Below are 11,635 nucleotides of genomic sequence, written 5' to 3' on the forward strand. Positions count from 1 at the left end.
AACACCAAATTGTGTCTTCTAATATGATCAAAGTTCCATACTTCTATCACGTCTAATATGGAATTTTTTGGTTTATTAGCGTTATTAAGCAAACTAATTAGGTAATTAGTGTTGAGTTGAAACTATTTACGTTTCTAGTGTCCACGTCAGCACTTTTTTTTTTTTTCCGCAGATTTTCAACAAAGCCGCTGAGGTTCTTAGCGGCTTTCCTTCTTTTTTTACTACGCAAACATTTTCCACAATCCAGTGCACTGGACTCAAAAATTGCAAAAATAAGTGGTAAAGCCGCTAAGGTTCTTAGCGGCTTTGTCAACTTTTCAAAAAAAAAAAAAGCAAACCCCATAAGCCGATGAGGTTATTAGCGGCTTTGCTTGTTGATTTGGGAAAAAAAAGATTGAACAATGTAGTAGTACTGGACTCAAGAAATTCACAAAATACAGGCAAAGCCGCTGAGATTATTAGCGGCTTTGTGTAATTTTCACAAAAAAAAAAAACTCAAACCCCATAAGCCGCTAAGAAGTATAGTGGCTTTGCTGGGTCTATAAAAAAAACACGGGAATCTTCATTCATTCTATTGAACAAAAAAAATCCCCAATTGCTCTCTTCAAACCCGGAACCCTAGTTGTGCGAAAAACCCAATTTCTCAACCAAAATCCACCAAATTTCTTTCAATCAAGTCATCTCCATCAACCTAATTCATCCTATATTCATCTAAAGGTAATAATTCAACCCTAATTTACTAATTTTCGTGCATACTTAAGTAATTCTTCCCCCAATTTAGTAATTATTTTGTGCTTAGTTTTGTAATTGTTTTTAGCTTAGTTTGTTACTTTGATAGTTCAAATTAGTAGCTTGGTTGATATAGTTTGTATTTAGTTTGTATTTAGTTTGATTATTTACAATGGAGATAAATAATTTTCCATTGACTTGTTGGTGGAATGGTGAAGTAGAGGTAAACGGTGAAGATATTAGTTATAAGGGTGGTTGTGAAAGCTTTGTTATTGTTAATAGTACTATTAGTCTTAATGAGCTCAAGAGTGAAATATATGTGTCTTTAGAGGTAGATAAAACAAAATATGAGATTAATATCAAAATGAAATTCCCAAGTGTAAGAGGTTATAAACTAGTATCCTTGGGTAATGATCGTAGTTTGAAAGCTATGTGGGCAAGTGTGTGTCAATCGAAAGCGACATCGATGGATTTGTTTATTGAGTTGATGCCTCTTGAAGTAACTCAAACTACTACACAACCCTCTAATTTGTCATTCACAAATATGCTTAGTCAAGTTGAGGATCCAAATTGGTTTTTGTCTTTGTCATCTAATAATGTTGATGAAGCGCCCATTGATGGTAATATTTTTGGAGATGAAATTGAAAATGTGATTGAAGAGGAGGATGCAATGTTGTTGTTGAGTGATGATGATGATATGATAGACCTTGTTTCTCAACCATGTACTAACACCCAATTCATCAAGGTTCATGCTTTAGATGTTGATTATGAAAATAGTTGGTATAAGTCAAGTGTGGCTCCATTTAAGAATGGAGAGGAATTTATTGTTGGGCAAGAATTTGCAAGCAAAGAGATTTTGCGACAAGTTGTCACATCCTACAATGTTCTTAGAAACCAAGTTTATAAAATTACCGAATCAAGACCTCACACCGTGACTTATAAGTGTAATAGAGAACCCTTAGCTTGTACTTGGTATTTGAGAGCGAGTAAAAAAAACATTTCCATGGATGTTTTTACAATTGTGTCATACAAAGGTGCACATGAAGCGTCATGTGTGGTTCGGAAACAATCTCTTGATCATCCAAATTTAAGAGGTGAGTTTATTAGCAATGCTATTAAGCATCTTGTGAAAGAAGATTGGGGGGGGGCTAAGGTGAGTTTGTTAAGGGCATCCATAACAAAGGAACTCAACTTCAAGATTTCTTATTGGAAGACTTGGGTGGTTAAACAAAGAGCGTTGGCGGAACTTTATGGAGACTAGGAGGTGTCGTATGCTTTTCTTCCTCGTTACCTAGATGCTTTAAAAGAGGCAAATCCGTGAACCGCTGTCCATTTTGTCAATAAGCCAACTAATGATCCCAACATCCAAGTACTTGATAAAGTGTTTTGGTCATTTGGCCCCTCAATCAAAGGCTTCCCTCATTGTAGGCCCATTATTACCATAGATGGCACTCATCTATATGGCAAATATCAAGAGGTTATGTTGATTGCAATGGGAGTTGATGCAAATGACCAACTCTTTCCATTAGCATTTGCCATTGTTCAGAAGGAGGACTATGAGAATTGGAGTTGGTTTTTGGCTTGCATAAGACATTATGTGACACGACGTAGAGGTCTTTGTGTCTTGTCCGACCGTCATCCGGGTATCTTAAAATCAATGAATAAAGTGGGGAGTGGTTGGGAAGAGCCATATGTTTTTCTTAGGTATTGTATTCGACATCATGCATCCAACATTAACACGATGTTCAAAAATTCAGATTTGAAATCAGCTTTCACCGACACCGCTATGCAACACCAAATTAGAAAATTTGACTTAGGTATGGAGAAAATTGGTATGATCAATGCAAATGCGAGAGCTTTGTTAGAGAGAATTCCTCCAAGTAAGTGGTGTCTTGCTCATGATGGTGTTAAAAGATATGGTTTGAAGACAACAAATATGTGTGAATGTTTCAATGATGTGCTAAAGGGGGTCAGATTTCTCCCAATTTAAGCCCTTGTAAAAGCCACTTTTACACGAGTTAACAAATATTTCGTTGATAGAAGAAAAATGACAAGGGATAGATTGTTAGGTGGTTTTAAATGGTCGGATAAGGTAACTAAGACACTTGATGAAATTGAAGAAATTGCCGCCCATCATGAAGTTAGTGAATACGATTTTGAGCAAGGCCTTTATCAAGTGACTACAAGTCAAGGTCGTAGGCTTGGAAATCGTGGTGGAAGAAGTCACACGGTACGATTGATAGAATGGACTTGTAATTGTAACAAGTGGCAAAACTTTCATTATCCTTGTTCACATGTAATGGCGGTATGTCGTGATTTTTCAATCGACGTGGATCAATATGTTGACCCATTATACTCTTCCGGGGAATATAATCGTTGTTATCGCGCAATCTTTCAACCTATTCCCGATGAGGGATATTGGAAGACATGGACGGAGAAGAAATTGCTTCCTAATGATTCTTGGATAAGAGGAAAGGGCAAACCGGTATCTAAAAGAATTCGCAATTAAATGGATGAGGTTTCTAAGTCTTCCGTTACTTGTAGTTTGTGCAATGTAGAGGGCCATAACAAGCGATCATGTGCAAGAAATAAATCTAAGGGGTAATTTATGAATTTAATGTTTCATTGTTTAACATTGAACTATTAAAATTTATGTTGTTTTTTCTTGGAGTTTGACAATTTTAACCAATTTTTTTTGATGTGTTTAGGTCACATAGAGCCGAGTCCAGTAGATGATAGCGTTCTGAAATTGCAAGAGAAACATAGAAGCTCGGTTATTTGGGAAGGAGAGGTAATTAACGGTTCTTTAAACTTAGTATTATGTTTAAAAAAATAATATTTACTTGTTGAACTTATTTTAAAACGTATATGTTTAATTTTTTTTGAAGGATATCGAGCCGCTAAAATGTAGAAATCATCTATATTCCAAATATAAATCCACCGTAGCCTCAGCTGTTGAGAATTTCATTAGTGGAACCCAGTTTCATGGTATTCATAGGTTAGCTTATGTTGTAGCTCGTCCTGATATGATAACCGCATTAGTTGAGCTTTGGAGACAAGAAACCCACACCTTTCATTTAACAGTCGGAGAAGCCACCATCACTTTGCAGGATGTTAATGTTTTGTTGGGTCTAAAGGTCGGGGGATTACCTATAAATGGTAAATCTGATTACTTTTGGCCTGAGTTATTGGAGCATCACTTATGTATTAGACCACCACCTAATGCATTTAAGGGGAAAACTTTGAAACTTTCTTGGTTAAGAGCACATTTTCAAGGCCTACCACAAGATGCAACCGAGCAACATCTTCATGCACATGTAAAAGCTTATTTGCTATATTTGATCGGTACCGTGCTCTTTCCTGATAAAAGTAGCAATAGAGTGCAATTAATTTACTTCCCTCTTTTGACAAATTTGGAAAGATTGAATGAATATAGTTGGGTAAGTGGAACACTTGCTTATTTGTATAGAAACTTGTGTACGTCGTGTACAAAAGGAGCTATAGAAATTGGTGGTTGTCTTGTTCTAATGCAACTTTGGGCTTGGGAATGTATATCTATTGGTCGACCTACCATCATGAAATCAACAGTAGAGGAGCAAGCCGGTGTCTAATACCCTCTTGGTTCGCAAGTGGTGGAGGGTGTTGACCCACTTGGTTGTAGGTGGCTAAGAATACACCGGGCTTATAGGGATCACTTGATTAGTTTAATTCAATGTAGGCATGCTCTTGATACAATGACCGATACCATGTTCACTTGGGAACCCTACCCTACAGAGGTCCTTTCCCTTCTTCCCGCCATTTGTACCAAAGACCCTAGTGAGTGGCTTGTAAATGCCCCACTACTTTGCTTTGAAGCCGTTGAGTGGCATTTTCCTAATAGGGTCGTTAGGCAATTTGGTTGGCATCCTACCATTCCCCCTATGTGTAAAACATCTAAAAAGTTGCATCAAATTGATCGTCGCGGAAATGCCACTGATTATGAGGATATGCATAAAGAAAGCATTGTGAAGTGGAACAACCGCAAGACTAGATTGACCCCTAGAGGTGTCTCTTACAATGGTTATCTACACTACAATGATGCATACCTACAACGGTATCGTGCCATCACTCGTCTAGTAGTTAGTAACCTCAGTACCGAAACACAATCCAAGGACTTGTATGAGAAGAGACACAATTTCTATCCGAATGCGGTGGACAACATGCTACTTGTAAGTATTTCTTCAATTTTAACAACCTTTGTCTAATGAAATTTGTTTAGTATTAGTTTAATTTTAGCAAGAATTGTACTTGTTAAATTTGGCAGACGGAGGGCCATTTATACAACTATAAGCATGCATCAACTATGCTTGGTAACATGCTGGAGGATGTTCCACTATCTCATGTAGGCATGTTGCGAGAGATGCAAACAATGTCACTCGAATGCTTGCAACGCACGGGACACGGGCATCTAGTCCCACCCATTGCCGCCGATCATCCAAGCCCTCCACACCAACCTCCTCCTTGATATCATTTACGTCACTTGGAGCATAGGCTTACCCCTATCAGTGTGGAGGAGACACCTACCGGTTCAAGTTCAAGACCAAAGAAGACTCGCTCAATATTAAGCTAATGTGCCAAGTAGTTTAGTTGGTTTAGTTTGTATGAACTTTAGTTGATTTAGTTTGTATGAATTTGAGTTGGTTTAATTTGTATGAACTTTAGTTGGTGGAGTTTGTATGAATTTTAGTTGGTTTATTTTGTATGAACTTTAGTTGGTTTAGTTTGTTATCAATGACATGAATTGCATTTCCGGATTTCAATCCCGTGTTTGGAGTGTATGTTTGGGCATTGTGTAAATCATGTTGAAAGTTTGTGCATGGGTGAATGTATGTGTGATGGAGTGTATGTTTGGGCATTTGGGGTTTGTTTGTGCAGGTGTGATTGTAGGTGGGCATTGGGTGAATGTATGTGTTTGTGCTTCTTTTTTTTTAAATCCGCAAGTGAAGCCGCTAATAACCTCAGCGGCTTAGGGGCTTTTTCTTTTTCTTTTTTTTGTGAAAATTACATAAAGCCGCAAAGAACCTCAGCGGCTTTGTCTGTTTTTTTTGCATTTCTGGAATCCAGTAGCTACTGGATTGTGCAAACATTTTTTTCCCAAATCCACATGGAAAGCCGCTAAGAACCTCAGCGGCTTATGGGGTTTGCTTTGTTTTTTTTGAAAAGTTGACAAAGCCGCTAAGAACCTTAACGGCTTTAACTCTTATTTTTGCAATTTTTGAGTCCAGTGCACTGGATTGTGGAAAATGGTTGTGTAGTAAAAAAAGAAGGAAAGCCGCTAAGAACCTCAGCGGCTTTGTTGAAAATCTGCGAAAAAAAAAATGCTGACGTGGATACTAGAAACGTAAATAGTTTCAACTCAACACTAATTACCCAATTAATTTGCTTAATAACGCTAATAAACCAAAAAATTCTCTAATATGGGTCCAATTTAGCAAACACAACATGATTTTTTTCTTTTATTAATTTTTTTGTGACGAGGGTACTTGCAGCCGCTATTTTTAGTGCGCACTAGGTAAACCTCTTAATATACGGAGTAACCTCCAAACCACGTATACCATATAAGCCACTCGAGAGTGATATGTTCGAAGTCTAGAACACATAGATAGCCTGATAGCCTTAGGCCATAAACATTCCATAAGATTCTCTTGTGGAGGATTGAACCTTAGTTCCTTGAAAATTTTAATTACCCAACTTTTAACTAGGGGACTCGTACACAACATGAAATTATCAAATGAAAGCATGTATTAGAGATGGTATGTATAAGTAGTCCATGTTACTATTGCTATTCAAGAAAAGGAATGATTGGTTTGATATCACGTAAGGAAACTGGGTAAGTATCAGTGGTCGTACACTGATGGCACGTGAAGAAGAGAAAATGGAGCATGTAAATAGTTGAACATGATATGGTCTTATCGTCATCATAGACATTCACCTCAAATCGCTGAAGAAGAATCTAAGTTATGTATATGTGTGTATTTTTGTAGCTTTTTAAAAAGGGGAAGGGTGGGTTTTTGATGGGTAGTATTAGGAGCAAGCAATAGAAGATCCTCCTTAGAGATGGACTTTGATCCGAGAGATACATAGATTGAGATATGTAAAAGTGTCTGACACACTAATATGGCAAGTGAGAATTGGATTCGTTGCAATCGTCATTACCCAACTCTACTATCCAACATGGAGTAAGGTTTGGTAAATAGCTCAAATTCAGGTATCTCTTAAATAAGTGGTTAAGATTTTGATTCATATCTCTTATCAAATTTAGAATGGAACTATCTATTAAGTTTCCTTCAATACTTGGAAGATGATTACCATAGGCCCGTAACTGTCGATGGAGGATATTTTTAGGGTTCGTTTGGTTACTCCAGGAATTCCAATTCAAGTGAATTGTAAAATGGGTAACTTGTTTGGTTACCCCAATTCACAAGAAATAGAATTACCTTGGATCTCTAATTCCTCTATAATGGAGGAAGTTGCTTACCTAGGTCCTCATAGGTAAGTGAGAATGCTACATGATTAGCTTTTTCTTTATGCAACCAAACAACATTTTCTAATTCATATGAATTATAAAATCATGTGATTTATCACTTGTTAGGCAATGCAACTTCCTACATGCAACCAAACACCCCTTAGTCAATAGAAAAACACTCAAGTTGGTCGGATTTACTAATCTCTCTGTTTCATTTTATATCTCATTTTAGAATATTTCATATGGAATAACAAAGTGTAGGAAAATATAACTCGATAATTAGTAATGTACGGTGTATAATAAATGTGTTTTAAAATAGAAAATATGCATTTCCACCAATTTAATAATTTCTTAATTTTTGCTACACGTGTAATACACGAAATAATGTAAAATAACATATAAAGAAATTCTTAAAAGTTAAAACGATATATTCTCACATATAATATGAAAGTGAGACAATAATTTTCATATTTTCCTCATATATTTGGTGAAATATTATACATTGGATCAAAGGAGAGTCGTATATCGTAAACAACGAAACTATACCATTGTCTCCTTCGTTTTTATACAGAGTAACTAGAAGAGAAATGGATAATAAAGACGGAGGAATTTAAGTTATTTGATATACATTAGGGTGGTCAAACCTCGGGATCGGACTGAGGCCCGACCCGTTCCTAGTGTAATACTCCATGCTAACTTAAAACTTTATTCAAGTGAAGTACTCCTTGAAAAATCTATTGATAAGTTTAAATGAAAAAGGCTTAAAAAGATTGAAAGTATTATTAATATCAACAAAATGTACTTTTTTTTCTCGTTATCCATGTAAAAGAACTCCACAGTTGATATATATGTGGGCCATATACACAACCTGACGAGTTACTGTGAGTAACCGCTCCCGACCCAAGATTTGGGCCGGGGTGTTACCCCTAGGGTGTTCTTTCCTTAGTCCATCCGTTTGACTCGTGCTAAGCCCGAAATGTAAAAAAACAAGGGCTTAGGTCGAGTATAGCAAATCTAGCATGGCCCACCCTCAACCTACATCCGCCCTTGACCAGCTCTCAACTTGCTCCATGATCCTACCTAGACCCGGTTTCGGGTCCACCTCCACCACGCCCGTTAGGACCTGCACCTTACCTCGGGTCATGCCCGAGTTCAGATAGCTAGGCCAAGCCCTCACCTGGGTCAACGTGAGACCGACCGCATGTTTGACGAACCCTAATATACATCTTTACAATCTACTTCCTCTAGTTGGTATATACTCCCTCCTATTCTAAATAACCTTTCCTATTTGTTTTTTCGTCTATTCACAATACCTTCCCTATTTCCTTTTTTGGTAAAGTTTTATGGTTATTTTAATCATCTTAGCCCACAATAATACTCCATAATACTCATAATTTATACTTATTGTAATCACCTAACCCCACAACACTACCCATAATACCTTCCTCTCCAATTACCTAACCCTACAACAATACTTCATGTTTATTTTAATCAAACCCTTAAATTTTGTGTCAATACCGAACAGGGAAGATTATCCGGAATAAGAGGAAGTAAGTCATTTAGTTTTAGGATGTTGGATATGTGCAAGAAAATGTTAAAAGCTATTATATTATTAGTTGTCTAATAAATGAGCTTTTAATATGAAAGGGAGGGGTAATTATACGATATACTTCCTTCGTCTTGGTTAATTCATTTATTTATTTTTTGGAGTGTGTTATTGAATTGTTACTTATTTCTATTTTTGGTAGGTTCACATAACTCTTTATTTCATCATATTTTTCTCACATTTTTGTCGTTTTCTTGGTCTTTGTCACTACGCCAATTCTGCGCTTTAACAACGACCATATAGCAACGGTTTACCACGTATAATAACCGAACATAGATCACGGTTGCCCAAATATTGTAATTCTGAGAAATAATTTATTACAAAGAAACCATTATTAAATAAAGTTTAACAACGGTTCCGTCGACGACCGTGTTCTAAATTATTAACGGTTAGAATCAAAACCGTTATAAAATATTTTCTGGTAAACGGTCTTGAAAAACCCATTATCATATTTTGGGAATGGTTTACATAAAACCGTTATAAAATATATCTTGTAAACGGTCTTGCAAAATCCGTTATCATATTTTGTCAACAGTTTACATAAAACCGTTATAAAATATATAACAAGAACGGTTTAGCCCTCTCTCAAAGCAAAGAGACAAACTCCGTTGACTCAGCTGCAAGTCCTCCGCATAGCGTGACAGCTCCATAAACTTGTGATAGTACTCCATGACGGTCACGCTGTCGGTCATAGTAAAGGTGTCAAACTCAGCCCTCAACTTTGCACGGATGTGCTCCGAATTGAAATGATCCCTCATCGCTCTCTTGAATCGTGCCTAAGCAATTGCAGGTTGGCCTAGATTCCTATAGTATGCCCGAGCTCCTTCCCTCTTATTATGCCACCACACCTGAGCCTCTTCCCTCATATAGAACGCAGCCTGGTCTACCATCATCTCCTCCGGACAATGAACCACTTCCAACACACTCTCCATCTCCCGGTGCCAATTGTCGACAAGTTTAGGCTTGCCGGCACCGTCATAAGTGGTAGGGTTAAAGCGGGAAATGGTGGTGCTCAGACGGGATGCATCCACCGGTATCTCTCCCCTTTTCCCGACTTTTTTGAGTTCCTCAGTGAGCGCCCCTTGCTACTCAATCATTCTAGCCACCTCATCAAGGCTCATCTCCGAAGCCTGAAGGTAAGCAGCTGATCTCTTTGGCCGCATTTTGAGCTAATATCATGAAGAGAATCGTAAGCACATAGCCTACGGCTCAAAACAAATATCACATCCGCCAAAGAAGTACTCGGTCCAGTACCTGAGGTACTCGGTCCAGTACCTGAGGTACTCGACCAGTACCTGAGGTACTCGGTCAAGTACGAGCTACTCGGTCGAGTATGCTGACTACTCGGCCGAGTACTACGACTTCCGTACCTAATCAAAAATACACTTAAAGCATAATCGGTCGAGTACCTTATATACTCGGTCGAGTACCGCCTCTACTCGGCTGAATGGTCATATTCCAGTAGCTACTGCCAAAAATACAAGTCCCCTCACTCGGTGAGTGACTGGTTACTCGGCCGAGTATCCCCTACTCAGCTCGGACGAATCATGCCAAAACGATATATATATATATATATATATATATATATATATATATATATATATATATATATATATATATATATATATATATATATATATATATATATATATATATAGGCCGAGTATCCCCTACTCACTCGTGGTGGTTGCCGGTGAGTGTTGATCGAGATGTTGGAGATAGGGTGGTCGTCGGTGAGGAGGATAGTGGAGATAGAGTGGTTGAGGAAGAAGGATAATCGGGATCTGGGATTTAGGCTCGTGGTGTCCAATGGTTTCCTCAGAGTTGCGCCGGCGTCGGGATATTCGTCAGTTGATGATCGGTGAAGGCGTTGGCAGATAATAGGGAAGATGGAATGGCGGGGGTTTTGTTGAAATTGGATGTTGAATTAGCATAATGTTAAAAGAATGGGTTAAATCAGTTTGTTCTCACTTTTTGCACCGAATGTTCGTTTGCACCGGTCTTTGCCGGAAACGATCACCAACAACTCCAACGAACCATCGCAAATTATCCCTCCATCCTCAAACACCAACAACCCGTCATCTTCCCCAACACCTATCGTCGCCATCGACATCGACTACCAGCAAGACCGACGAACCACAATCGAACCTCCGATGAAACCATTGAACACCACTAATCCCAACATTTTGATTTGCAAACTCCAGTTCTCAATTCTAACGGTGGTTGTCATGGTGGTTGAATTTACCGATGATGTCACAGGCCACCACGAACGACAGATGCTATCACGATGGAATTATAATAAATTTGAATATCTTAATTCGATCGATTCTCGCTGCATTGTTATAAAATGAATAACTGATCTGCATTGTATGTGGTATAACCATGGTCCATAGCTTGATTTTCTGATTTCTAATACACTTTGCCTCTGACTTTTATTTTTTAGGATTAGGATATAAGTGGATAACCTTTGAAACGATACAACAAAGTAATCAGTATGTATGTGCTAGATTTGCTTGTGATAACTATGTGTGTGTTGCATTTTTTTTAATTTAATTTAAATAGAAATGCGTGATTGTATTAAGGTTTCTTAAACCGTGTGGTGAAGGCACGAGAGCAGGTTGACCAAATTTGATTAAAAAGAATTGCATTCGGGAACATTAAAAATACTATTAGATACGAACAAAATCTCATTGAAGACGGATGATATCCGTCACAAGCTTGTGACGGATACCGTTTTCTCTCACAAAATACCCATTGAGAGGTGAGTGGGAAGCACATGAGGGTGCCACACCTTG

At 37.9% G+C, this 11,635-nt stretch overlaps 1 long non-coding RNA gene across 1 annotated transcript; it reads left to right on the top strand.

Annotated features, from left to right (window-relative positions):
• The first annotated feature begins 3,621 nt into the window (after nucleotides 1-3,621).
• On the top strand, nucleotides 3,622-5,463 carry LOC141627163 (uncharacterized). The gene is made up of 2 exons (XR_012536722.1): nucleotides 3,622-4,937; nucleotides 5,033-5,463. It is a non-coding gene; the product is annotated as an uncharacterized LOC141627163 (long non-coding RNA).
• Nucleotides 5,464-11,635: the final 6,172 nt, after the last annotated feature.

The sequence above is a fragment of the Silene latifolia genome, chromosome Y (assembly GCF_048544455.1).
Source record: "Silene latifolia isolate original U9 population chromosome Y, ASM4854445v1, whole genome shotgun sequence".
Taxonomy (NCBI): domain Eukaryota; kingdom Viridiplantae; phylum Streptophyta; class Magnoliopsida; order Caryophyllales; family Caryophyllaceae; genus Silene; species Silene latifolia.